The sequence below is a fragment of the Chanodichthys erythropterus genome, chromosome 8, assembly GCF_024489055.1.
Source record: "Chanodichthys erythropterus isolate Z2021 chromosome 8, ASM2448905v1, whole genome shotgun sequence".
Lineage (NCBI taxonomy): Eukaryota > Metazoa > Chordata > Actinopteri > Cypriniformes > Xenocyprididae > Chanodichthys > Chanodichthys erythropterus.
In genome coordinates, this window is record NC_090228.1 from 30952653 (window position 1) to 30966571 (window position 13919).

The following is a 13919-nucleotide window of genomic DNA, read 5'->3' on the forward strand; positions in this document are numbered from 1 at the left end:
TTTTTTTTCTAATTTTAAAATAAGGACATACAATTAATTTTAATCAAACAATACCCCAAAAAGTGGTATAAAATGTCTAAAAAATTATGATCTTACAAGAATTAGATGATTAATGTCAAATACAAATGTGATTCATTCAATACAAAAATATTTTAATATTTTAACTTTAATATCAAGTGTGAGTTGCTGCCTATGTAGAGTGATTCAAATCGCTCACTAACGAGTTTAAAATAGTTAAACATTCTTCCCAATCCTTTGTAATATGAATACTTGACTTTATCCTTGCTCGAGACAATCACAAATGCTCTGTAGTTGCTATTATATTTGTGATTACTTAACACTTGCTTACATTTACAGATAAATCAATCCTTTATCTTATCATTTGAATGTGTTTTCTGTATGTTCATTTCCATTATTTTTTTAGCAAGTGAACAGGACTTTTATTTTGGTGTGCTGATATGACGTCTTAAGTATGTGCCAAGCTCCTGCATCTGTTGTGATTCTGCTGAAGAAAGGTTTGTGGTTTTAATCATTTAAAGTGTTTAAATCCATACAACACGTTCATATAATTATATAGAGATCCTGGGAAGGAATTCATTATTTTTTTAATGTAATTTTGTAATGTAGCATTAATGAACAGTTTTTTTCTTCATACATGTCCATACATGAATAACAGAAAAGCTGGTCCCTTATCAAGAACAGTTTATCGTAAAAATTATGGATATAGCTGATAGAACTTTATCAACAAAATTTCTCCAGTGTCGACACAATTTTTTTCCTTCTAACTTTAGCAGATAAATTCTATATTAATACTTCAAATGTTACAAAAATTAGTTTGGAAAAAGTTTTTATCAAGAAAAACTTCATTAATGCAAATAAATGTGGTGTCACATAACATAATTAGTGTTCATGTCCATGTTCGTGGTGTTGCTCCTGTTAAAGCACAGTTTCTTTGTAATATTCAAAGATGCATTAATCTTTTATTGAAAAAACTTCTTGATTAGGCTACTACGGAAGCCCTGAACCGCATGGTGAAAAAAAAAAAAAAAAAAACTTGGTTGGGAGGAAAAAAAACCCCCCGAAAAGTTATCTCGTTATTTCAACATAATAAGTCGTTATAACGACATAATATCTCGTTATTTCAACATAATAAGTCGTTATAACGACATGATAATAACGAGATAAGTCGTTATAACGACATAATATTTGATTTGAACTATAATAAAACATAGAGATGCACTAGTCCAGGGGCCAAAAACGTTTTTAAGCGTTTTTTTTTTTTATTATTATTATTCTGGGCTTGCAAACAAACTGCTTTGTAATATTTTCCTAAAATTTCATCTGTGTATTTACGAAGTATGTAAGCAGGACTTAAACACACTGAATACAGACACAAAGAGAACAGACCCGCCAGCAGAGGAACTACTGTACCATGCACAAGCTCATTGTTCGCGAAAAATAGGGAGAATAATATAAATATTACAGTGGGATTGATATGAATATATCTCCGAAGGCAGCTGTTTTAAGAAAAGTTTTGATGGCTTTTCCTCTTATCTCCATATAAAGTAGTAATATTCATTCCGTCCGTCTGCTGATTTTGTTTTGTTATGTAGCATAATTTCACAAAGCTAAAGTCAGACCAGACCTAGTTTTTGCTGTTAATCTTGAAATTATTCAGTAATTTAAATTAAAAACAACTGCTCATGCTCATGTGCATAACATCTTTGACTATGATAAAAAATGCCTCTAATGTCCAAATGCTAGTGTTTGCCTGCAACCAGAATCAGAATCAGACGTTTTGCTTCTTATAAAAATTGAAATTGGCCATGATAAATCAAAATAGATGCTAATAAAAAATATTAAATAAAAAATAATTTTAAAAATCGAAGTCTTTTCACTGTAAAAAAAAAAAAACAATAAAACAATGCAGTTTTCTTGCAAATTAATTTGTTGTTCATATGTTTAATATTAATGTAACTATCAGCGCACTAAAGTTATTATAAGAAGAAGGTAATTTGGCCCACATATGGTTCATTTCTTTCCAGTCCGTCCCTCAAACTAAAATGAGTTTGACACCCCTACTGTAGATGCTATTTACACTAAGTGAAAATACCCATACATCCTATTTATACTACACTTTTAATATTATTAAACACTTGTTCACATTTTATTTCCACTTTTTGAACATTATTTTCATTTGATTGAAAATGTGTATGATGAGAAAATAGGAGTGAGCTCTATTATTGGGTGAGCTCGGCAAAATGCTGATTCAACCCCGCAGTGATCGCTGTAAAAGCCAAATCTGAAACCCTACATGTTATTGTTACGCCACTGAATACATTAAATTACAAATGTCCCTTTTTAAACTTGAGTGGCCCAACCAGACATTGGAACTATACTGTAAAGAGTGTTTGTCAACAAGGGACGCTATTTGCACTTACTGTAAATAGACACTCCGTGTCCTATTATTTCAATATATTAGCACCTATTTTGATTTTTATATCTTTAGAAAATATTACAAAGCAGTTTGTTTGCAAGCTCAGAATAATAATAAAAAAAATTCCTGCTTAAAAACATTTTTGGCCCCTGGACTAGTGCATCTCTATGTTTTATTATAGTTCAAATCAGATTGGACACCGGGCTGTACGTTTGACACCCCTGACATTTGCACTGTAAATTGTTTTATTTACTATGGTCTAATAAATTTAACCTCAATAAAGGTTAGCCTGGGATGAACGCAAATTCCCATGATAAACCTCTGGGATTTTGGAGCACCAAATTGTAACAGTAGTTCAACATAACTATTGCATTCTTTAATTGATTCCCTGTCTTATTCTGCCCTCTAGTGGGTAATATCGAACATGCTGCTAACCCTGCCCAATAAATACTTTTAATGTTATTAAACACTCGTTAAGCAGGTTATTTGCTGTGCTGAATAGCCGCTCACTATCGGCACTCGTTGATGGAGCACTAAGGTAGACTCGTGCTGCCTCTGCCAAAGTGGGAAACCGGCCTTTGTTCTTCTCCCAAAACACCAGCGGTTCAGAAGATCTTGGGATGACAGGCTCAGAGAGGTACAGATTCATCTCAGGTGCTGCCGAATCACTTTCGCTGTATGCATCACTGCCACTGGTGTCCTTGAGAATTTCCTCATGCATCTGCTGCAAAGAACTAGATGGAAGAGCTTTTGGTGTGGCCACAGTTCCTCCCATATTCTCTCCAGAGCTATGTCCCCGCCTCACTTGTACATCAAGCGCTTCACCGAGCAGTCTGTGTGCCTCTGGTTTGATTTGATCATCAAAATATCTATCCTTGTACCTGATTTTGAGGGGGAAAATAACCATCATTAGTAAATTATAGCCTTAAATTATACTATATTTAATTTAATACTTTCACATTAAGGTGACCAGATGAGATTGGCTGAAATTCGGGACGGGGATGCATGTCTGCGGTCTAGGGTGACGGGATGGGGGGCTTCTATGATATTAGACTACGTAGCCTATAATAAAAGATAATGAATTTCAAACCTGAACCAAACATATTTTATTCAAAGATCAACAGTCTGTCATTAGTCTTTAGTCTGCCACAAAAAAACAACATTAAAATCATGAACTCAAATGTCATGAAAAAAAAAAGAAAAAAAAAAAAAGACTGTTGTAAGTAACAGTGCATAAATCAGACCTTTCTGTGTAGCCTAACGCTAATAAGCTTAAACGAAAATAACGAAATAATTGTGTAGTGAAGTATTTTTGTATTTTTTATTTTTGTACACAGTGCTGCGAACAATCAATCACTCGTGTGCGTGCATCACTGTCCTCCTCGCGGCTGCAGCATCTTGCGCTCTCTTCATCAAGGCTTAAAACAAAAAGGGCATGCATACCTAAATTCGCGCCTAGCCACCTATGGTATTTTTTTAGAACTTAGAAAAAAGATGCTGCAGCCAGTGAGCAGCCGGCGGGGGCTGGCTGCAGGATGACTCAACTTCCGCAGACAGTTTTTAATGTTTATGAGACAATAACTACTCAAGATTTTGCTTTAGTATAATTTTCGGGACAATTAGGGCCAAATTCGGGATTCGGGACAACAGTTTAGATTTCGGGACTGTCCCGAATTTTTCGGGACGTCTGGTCACCCAATTTCACATACTATAACACATTTGTCACACTCAAAGCCTTTTTTTTGTTTTAACTTTATGTACAATACCATAATTATATGTAACCCTGCCTGTGTAAACCCAGCTAAAGTCTTTGATTTACTGTATAATATATCAAAAACATTCTGTGAAAAATAACTTTGATATCTTTAATATTGACTGAGTAAGACCATTTCAAAGATTAAAATCGTAGGGAAATTAATAAAAAAAAAAAAACTTTAATGCTGTTATCTCATGTGATCTCATTAGATTGAGATTTTATGATGGATTTCACAGACAGGGTCACATACTATATGAAATATAATCTAATATACATTATATCTACAAAATTGACTTACCTAGGATCAAAGACCACAACATATACAGGTTCCCTGTCAATGTTGGAGAACCTTCTTACAACAGCTTCGAGAAGTATTTGTTTCGACGTTTTTACTCCATGGTCCGAGTCAGAATCTTTCTCAAGGAGACGCTTCAGGGCACTGATGGATGGGATGACGTCAGCCGCGGATGATTTTAATGAGCTAATCTCTTTGGTCAACTCTTCAAAAGGTGCAGGGATGGAAACCATATTTTCAATTAATTTCCATTGTGTTGCATTGAGATTGGGGATGTCATAGTCAGCTGTGTATGCCATCAGAGCATGTTTTTGTTCCAGCAGAGAGTTGAGCATATAGTAAGAACTATTCCATCGTGTGTCGACGTCTTGCTGCAAACTTTTAGGAGACTGACCAAGTTGTTTTTGAATATCTCCTAAACGCGAGTAAGCTTGGGGCGAATGTTTGAAATGCCTAACAATGCGCCGGCCAATCGCCACAGCGTCACGTATAGCCCGCTGTGATAGAACTCCCTCATGAACCACTAAATGGAGAGTATGTGCCATGCACGGCACGCTGCGAAAACTGCAGTCCCTCATGGCCTTTGCTATATTCCTTGCATTATCGCGTAGCACGACATGCACCTTCTCTTCAGGTATGTCCCAAGCTTGCAACATGTCTTTGTATTTAGCGACTAAAGCCTCAGCAGTGTGTGCGCCAGGAAATTCTTGGGAGTGGAGAATCACTTGCTTCTTTTCAAAGTCTTCAGTTATCCACTGCGCTGTCAAACTTAGCATTGACATAGGGGATACGCTAGAGCTCCAAATATCAGTTGTGAAACTCACCTTAGTCACATTTTCGTGAAGGAGACTGTGTATGTGGCTGTAGACAATTTGATATAACTCTGTAAGAGTCAGGTTCGTCGTATTGAACGTTTTGGACAATACTCCTCCACGAGAGATTTCTTTAGAACATACACGGCAAATCGCAAATTTTTCATTGTTTCTCGCAACCTCATAGAAATTCCACACAGGTGACGACATGATATGAGAAGGAGTGGAGGAAGAGGATGAGAAAGAGATAGGTGTGATTATACTTGCAGTGCATACAGTTTATAATATTGACTCACCGTGTAAGATCTGAAAGCATTGATTTTGAGCACAGATAAAATGGTTTTGAGGCAATTGTTTGATTTTGCCAAAAGAGTCAGATGTTCTCTGATTTGATTTTGTGTTTAAGGTTTTTGAGAAAGTGGGTGATTGTTTAATTGAATGTATTTAAGCAATTCTGTAAGTTCCTTAAATATCACTCTGACTCCCTTATCAGTTCGCTGACTACTGAACAAAGGATCTGATTAAGATGCACCCAGAGATTTAGTTTGGATGTGTTTTTCTTTCTGTTAATTATTCTCAGCTTAATCATGACAGAGTGTCCAAACACACAGAAAAACTCCTGGTGAAGTGACTGAGATCCACGTGACACACTATTATAAAGATGGAGTTTATTAAAGAGGAGAGTGAAGACGTGAAGATTGAAGAATCATTCAGAGTCAAACATGAAGAAACTGAGGAACAAACAGGTTGGTTTCATTCTCAAATCTAAATTTTATCCTCATTAAAGTAAGCTCTAGGGAAATTAATGATATTCTTGAAGAATCGCTTGCTGTTCCATAGCTTGTTGAATGAAATGTCTTTCTATGGTCCCCACCTACACTGAGTTTGATGTATTGACATACATATTAAGTCCTAAACAGTGTCAGATTACCTTTTTATTTTTGTTACCATTATCATACCAGCCTTAGGCCATCCAATATGTAGTAGAATTTCTCTTCAGTAGAACAGTAAAGAGTAAATCTGAGAGTTAAAAAAAAAACAGGCAAAACAAAATGAACACCTGTGGTCACACTGCATGTTTAGAGTTTAGAGCGAGACTGTTGTAGGTTCTTTCTTTTGAATCCATTTTCAAATGTCCATGTTAAAACAAAACAATGCAATGCAACCTTGAAATTATGGAATGTTCATAGCCTTCATGTGTGCTTTCTATAGTGCAAATTTAAAGTGAAATTAGGGTGTGGGAGCATGCTTAAACAATCAAAAATGTGTATATCTCAGATTCGTGCTGCAGATGTAACGAATGGAGACTCAGGCAGCGATCCATATGCAGCATTTTATTAGAGTAGAGTGGTCGTACAGGCAGGGTCAAAACAGGAACAAACAGGAACAGTAAGGAATAGGCAGAATCGTAGTCAGGGAACAGGCAGTAGATCGAGGCAGGCGGATATCATACACAGAACGGTATACCAATGGCTGGAACGCCCCCTGCATCCTTACGCACCGAGGGGGCGGCCATCTTGCCCGTGGGCACTGGCAAAGCAGCCATATTGTCCATAGCATCCAGGGCGCTTGAGTCCATGGCAACCGGTGAGCTTGAGAGCGTTGCAACCGGCGAGCTTGAGAACGTTGCAACCGGCGACCTTGAGAGCGTTGCAGCCGGCGACCTTGAGAGCGTTGCAACAGGCGAGCTTGGGAGCGTTGCAACAGGAGAGCTTGAGAGCGTTGCACCAGGCGAGCTTGAGAGTGTTGCCACCAGCGAACTTGAGAGCGTTGCCACCGGCGAACTTGCGTGCGAAGCGTCCGGCAGGCTTGAGTGCGAAGCGACCACCGGCCTTGAGAGCGAAGCGGCCACCGGGTTTGAGAGCGAAGGCGGCCACCGGGCTTGAGAGTGAAGTGGCGGCGGAGACTCTGAGTGCGGAGAGCGAAGTGGCCACCGGGCTTGAGAGCGTAGCGGCCGGCGGAGGCTTAGGAATGCCAGCCGCTCGTGCTGAAATCAGCGGTGGATCAGTCACACTGGAACGCAACCCTCTCCGCTCCCGGACTGATCTAGAGACGTGACGTGATACTGGGCGATCAGCGGCGACGTGACTTTGCTCTGAGCGATCAGCGAAGGCGTGACGTTGCTCTGGGCGATCAGCAAAGGCGTGACGTTGCTCTGGGCGATCAGCAAAGGCGTGACGTTGCTCTGGGCGATCAGCAAAGGCGTGATGTTGCTCTGGGCGACCAGCGAAGGCGTGACGTTGCTCTGGGCGATCAGCGGAGACGTGACTAGGTTCAAGGTATGTAGTGCTGACCTGACTTGGTGTTGTTATAGTGGTGACCGCCATTTTGTGTATGTCATCTGGTGCGGCGGCCATTACACAACCAGACGAGGAGTCGCATTCCTCCGCGACACCCACACTAAATGGAGAGCAAATAGTCAATAAAGCAAAATCCATAAAGTTACTGAGTGATGAACGCGGTCCCTCTTGACGTAGTTTGTTCTGGAGTGGTTGGTTAATGCCATCACAGAAAAAGTCTACTAATGCACAGTCAGGCAGATCAGAATAGTAAGCAATGTCCAGATATTCACCAATATATTCCTCCAGGTAACGTGTACCCTGCGTACTCCACAGCAACAGTTGAGTAATGTCCATACCGTGCAGATGCTCTCCGGGGAAGCTGCTGGATCGTAGTGGCGGCGAAGTCTTCTGTAACAAATGGAGACTCAGGCAGGGATCCATATGCAGCATTTTACTAGAGTAGAGTGGTCGTACAGGCAGGGTCAAAACAGGAACAAACAGGAACAGTAAGGAACAGGCAGAATCGTAGTCAGGGAACAGGCAGTAGATCGAGGCAGGCGGATATCATACACAGAACGGTATACCAGGCAAGGGTCAGGACAGGCAGCAACGGGTCAAGAAACAGGAACAGGCAACAACGGTAACAGAAAGGCAGACAAGATATAAACGCTCGGAATTGAACACTGGGGAAACAAGACTTTGCGGTGAGGTGGTGTGAGTGGAAGTCCTTTATAGTCCAGGTAACAAGCTGCAGCTGGGTGTGGTGATTAGTGAGGAGTGTGTGCATGGCTGTATGTGGCGACAGGTGATTGGTGTAGAGTGAACATGTGACTGGCGAGGGGAATGATGGGAAATGGAGTCCGGAACTAGACATGGGCAGACGGTGATCGTGACAGCAGATATGCAGCACTCTTCTTCCGCTGAAAATGGCCGGTCACCTAATACAATAAATTCCAGGACTTTCTTTGTAATGGCTTGTACTTTTTGACTGTTTCAGCTGTAACTCCAGCTTTTTTTAAACAAATAGGAAGTTTTTGCCTGTTTGTCATCATCAGCATATTTGTAATGCTCATCGTGTTCTGCTGCATTTTCAAATGTCGGATCAAGTTTGTTGTGCTGAATGTCTTAGGTGTTGTTCCTCCACAATAAACTTTTCCTTAAAGTGGTGTTCACAGATTTTGAAATGCAAATGTATAGCTGCACAATTGACCATCAAAAGATTGCGATCTCGATTTAAACACTCATGTGATCTCATTCCTAAATGACAACAATCTGCCAGTGTCTATTAAAACGTACAAAATCACACAGGAACATTCAAATCTGCATTAGTGCTGCCGATGAGCATGGTGTCTCCATTCACTAACCGTGTTTCCATAAAGTAATATATTGTCTATACTAATTTTCCTTTAAGCCATTGTAGATGTTCCGTCATCTTTCATTGAAATATTTGTGGGGCACTGAAGATGCCAAAAGGAAGACGTTGAAAGTTTGCCCACAAATTCAAACATCTCTGTGTTCCCCAAAGTCACAGTGTTCTTAAAAATCATATAAAATTCTAATACATTAATTTAGGACACATTCCATCTAGGAAACATTGTCAAATCTCTTCTTGTCACCCTCATTAAAGGTGAATGATTAGGGAAGAAAAGCAGAGGACCTATTATCAAGCCCTGTGGTAATCCATAATTGTGTTTTACAATATTTTACAGTGGGTACGGAAAGTATTCAGACCCCCTTAAATTTTTCACTCTTTGTTATATTGCAGCCATTTGCTAAAATCATTTAAGGTTATTTTTTCCTCATTAATGTACACACAGCACCCCATATTGACAGAAAAACACAGAATTGTTGACATTTATTAAAAAAATTGCAGATTTAATAAAAAAGAAAAACTGAAATATCACATGGTCCTAAGTATCCTCAGACCCTTTGCTCAGTATTTAGTAGAAGCACCCTTTTGATCTAATCCAGCCATGAGTCTTTTTGGGAAAGATGCAAAAGGTTTTTCACACCTGGATTTGGGGATCCTCTGCCATTCCTCCTTGCAGATCCTCTCCAATTCTGTCAGGTTGGATGGTAAACGTTGTGGACAGCCATTTTTAGGTCTCTCCAGAGATGCTCAATTGGGTTTAAGTCAGGGCTCTGGCTGAGCCATTCAAGAACAGTCACAGAGTTGTTGTGAAGCCACTCCTTCGTTATTTTAGCTGTGTGCTTAGGGTCATTGTCTTGTTGGAAGGTAAACCTTCAGCCCAGTCTGAGGTCGTGAGCACTCTGGAGAAGGTTTTCGTCCAGGATATCCCTGTACTTGGCCGCATTCATCTTTCCCTCGATTGCAACCAGTCGTCCTGTCCCTGCAGCTGAAAAACACCCCCACAGCATGATGCTGCCACCACCATGCTTTACTGTTGGGACTGTATTGGACAGGTGATGAGCAGTGCCTGGTTTTCTCCACACATACCTCTTAGAATTAAGGCCAAAAAGTTCTATCTTGGTCTCATCAGACCAGAGAATCTTATTTCTCACCATCTTGGCAAACTCCATGCAGGCTTTCATGTGTCTTGCACTGAGGAGAGGCTTCTTTCGGGCCACTCTGCCATAAAGCCCGACTGGTGGAGGGCTGCAGTGATGGTTGACTTTCTACAACTTTCTCCCATCTCCCGGCTGCATCTCTGGAGCTCAGCCACAGTGATCTTTGGGTTCTTCTTTACCTCTCTCACCAAGGCTCTTCTCCCCCGATAGCTCAGTTTGGCCGGACGGCCAGATCTAGGAAGGGTTCTGGTCGTCCTAAACGTCTTCCATTTAAGGATTATGGAGGTCACTGTGCTCTTAGGAACCTTAAGTGCAGCAGAATTTTTTTGTAAGCTTGGCCAGATCTGTGCCTTGCCACAATTCTGTCTCTGAGCTCTTCAGGCAGTTCCTTTGACCTCATGATTCTCATTTGCTCTGACATGCACTGTGAGCTGTAAGGTCTTATATAGACAGGTGTGTGGCTTTCCTAATCAAGTCCAATCAGTATAATCAAACACAGCTGGACTCAAATGAAGGCGTAGAACCATCTCAAGGATGATCAGAAGAAATGGACAGCACCTGAGTTAAATATATGAGTGTCACAGCAAAGGGTCTGAATACTTAGGACCATGTGATATTTCAGTTTTTCTTTTTTAATAAATATTCAGAAATGTCAACAACTCTGTGTTTTTCTGTCAATATGGGGTGCTGTGTGTACATTGAGGGAAAAAAATGAACTTAAATGATTTTAGCAAATGGCTGCAATATAACAAAGAGTGAAAAATTTAAGGGGGTCTGAATACTTTCCGTTCCCACTGTATATAATATTTTAGACATCTATTATATATAACTAACTTCTAGGCAAGTGTTTTTTTGTTTGTTTGTTTTTTTGATAACTGACAGTTTGGACATTTTTTGGGGACGTGTCCTAAAGAAAGTGAAGATTTGACATTATTGTGGTTTTGAGATTGTATGAAATGTCTATCTTAGCAGCTTAGTGTGTATAGTATCTAACGTACATGTGTTGTTTTGATACTTGATGTTGGTTTTGATGTTTGTTGCTTTGTGCCCTTAAACTGGGGTTAACTTGTATTTGTCTTTTTTGCCTTAGACCTGATGGCACTGAAAGAGGAGAGTCAAGACCTGAATGAAATAGAAGAGAAAGACCAGTATGAGAAACATCATGATCTTATTACTGGAGAAAAGTCATTTGGTTGCTCACATACTAAAAAGACTTCACAAAAAAGAGCAAATGGACGTTATTTCACCTGCCAACAGTGTGGAAAAAGTTTCAACAGAAAAGAACGTCTTAAAAACCACATTAGGCTTCATACTGGAGAGAAGCCTTACACCTGCCCTCAGTGTGGAAAGAGTTTCACTGAAAAAGTAACCCTTAACAGGCACATGAAAATTCACACGGGAGAAAAGCCTTTTACCTGCCAACAGTGTGGAAAGAGTTTCAACAGAAAAGAACATCTTAAAGGCCACATTAGGCTTCATACTGGAGAGAAGCCTTATACCTGCCCTCAGTGTGGAAAGAGTTTCACTGAAAAAGTAGCCCTTAACGGGCACATGAGAATTCACACTGGAGAAAAGCCTTTTACCTGCCAACAGTGTGGAAAGAGTTTCACTCATAAAGGAAACCTTACAAAACACATGAGAATTCACACTGGAGAGCAGCCTTACTCATGCCTTCAGTGTGGAAAGACTTTTACACACAAAGCAACTTTTAATAACCATGTGAAAATTCACACCGGAGAGAAGCCATTCACCTGCAAACTATGTGGAAAGAGTTTCAATCGAAATGTAAACCTTTATAACCATGTGAGAACTCATACTGGAGAGCAGCCTTTCACATGCACTCAATGTGGGAAGGGTTTCACATATAAAACAACTTTTATTGTCCACATGAGACTTCACACTGGAGAGCATCCTTACACATGTTCTCAGTGTGGAAGGAGTTTTAGACAAAGAGCAACTTTTAATGTCCACATGAGAACTCACACTGGAGAGAAGCCTTTCACATGCCCTCTGTGTGAAAGAGCTTTGCTGAAAAAGGAAGCCTTAAAAAACACATGAACATTCACACCGGAGAGAAGCCTATCATCTGCCAACAGTGTGGGAAGAGCTTCACAACAAAAATAAACCTTAGGGATCACATGATCAGTCACACTAAAGAGAAGCTGTTCACATGTGATCAGTGTGGAAAGAGTTTCACTCGGAAAGGAACACTTAATTCCCACATGAAGATTCACAATTAATTGTGATCAATGTGATTAAAACAATCTTTGCCACACCAAACTCGCTCGTCCATGTCTTTATGGACCTATCTTTGTGCACTGGTGCACAGTTGTGATGCCCACTAAAGTGTTATCACATTTGTGGTAGTTTCTGTAATTTTATAGTTAATGTTTTTGAATATTTGTTCAGGGGTAATGAACCTGGTTCCACCATCCTTTCACTAAAATATGTTATATAGAGGTCAGGAGTAATTGTGGAGTTCGCCAGCAGGGGGTAGTGTGGCACTTATTGTGCTCCAGGGGGCTTTACGTCAGTTTGGTCCGGTTTGCAGTTTTCCTCTTTCTGCTGAGCGAGATGAAAAACGGACGCAGAGTTTGCCCTGTCTCATTTATTTCTCCTGTTTCCTGGTTGGTGGAATAGTAATTAAGCTAAGTGCCTGAAGTGTAATATGTTGACATGTCGCTGAATGTTTTAATGTCCGCTATTAAGGCTCATTTATGAATATGTGGACATATATGTACATATAGCAGTAGCCACATTTTCGCGCCTATTAACGTCACCTGTTGCTATCAAATTCATGTTGGACAGAGTTTTATTTTTAGCTCCTTGAACATTTTTGTAAAGACTTAATACTTTTGAAATGTATGATATTGTGTAAAACAATATTGTTAAAAACAAATGTGATATTTTAAAAGTGGTTAAAAATAAGTTTAAAATTAGCTCAGCTCATGCATTTTGGGAAGAGTAAAAATGACTTTAGCTGGAAATGGAAAATGCATTTAGGAACCATATGTGATAACATAAACTGTTTTATTTTAAGTCGCAAAGAGACAACTTACAGGGTAACAGTGGTTGTCATTTTGATGTATTTAATCACACAAAACTTATAACTCAGTATTTGATGAAAGATGAAAAAAAGACATTGTATTTTATTTTGAAGTCGTGTTTATTTCATAATGAACATTGACTGTTTGTAACAGAGGAGGATTTAAATTGTGAATGTCTAATAAATCCTCTTTCTGCTGAGCGAGATGAAAAATGGACACAGAGTTTTCCCTGTCTCATTTATTTCTCCTGTTTCCAGAGAGAGCATATAAGCTGTTTACGTGGTGCCAGCTGGTATCTGTAACATAGTCATGTTGGAACAGGAAGGGGCCATCCCCAAACTGTTCCCACAAAGTTGGGAGCATGAAATTGTCCAAAATGTCTTGGTATGCTGAAGCATTAAGAGTTCCTTTCACTGCAACTAAGGGGTCAAGCCCAACCCCTGAAAAACAACCCCACACCATAATCCCCCTCCACCAAACTTTACACTTGGCACAATGCAGTCAGGCAAGTACCGCTCTCCTGGCAACAGCCAAACCCAGACTCATCCATCAGATTGCCAGACAGAGAAGCATGATTGGTCACTCCAGAGAACACGCTTTGCTCTAGAGTCCAGTGACGGCGTGCTTTACACCACTGCATCCGACGCTTTGCACTGCACTTGGTGATGTAAGGCTTGGATGCAGCTGCTCGGCCATGGAAACCCATTCCATGAAGCTCTACACACTGTTCTTGAGCTAATCTGAAGGCCACATGAAGTTTG

The 13919-nt window shown here is 39.9% G+C and overlaps 1 pseudogene; it reads left to right on the plus strand.

Moving 5' to 3' along the window:
* Nucleotides 1-5692: 5692 nt before the first annotated feature.
* LOC137024748 (gastrula zinc finger protein XlCGF57.1-like) lies at nucleotides 5693-13183 on the plus strand (annotated as a pseudogene).
* The last annotated feature ends 736 nt before the right edge of the window (nucleotides 13184-13919 follow it).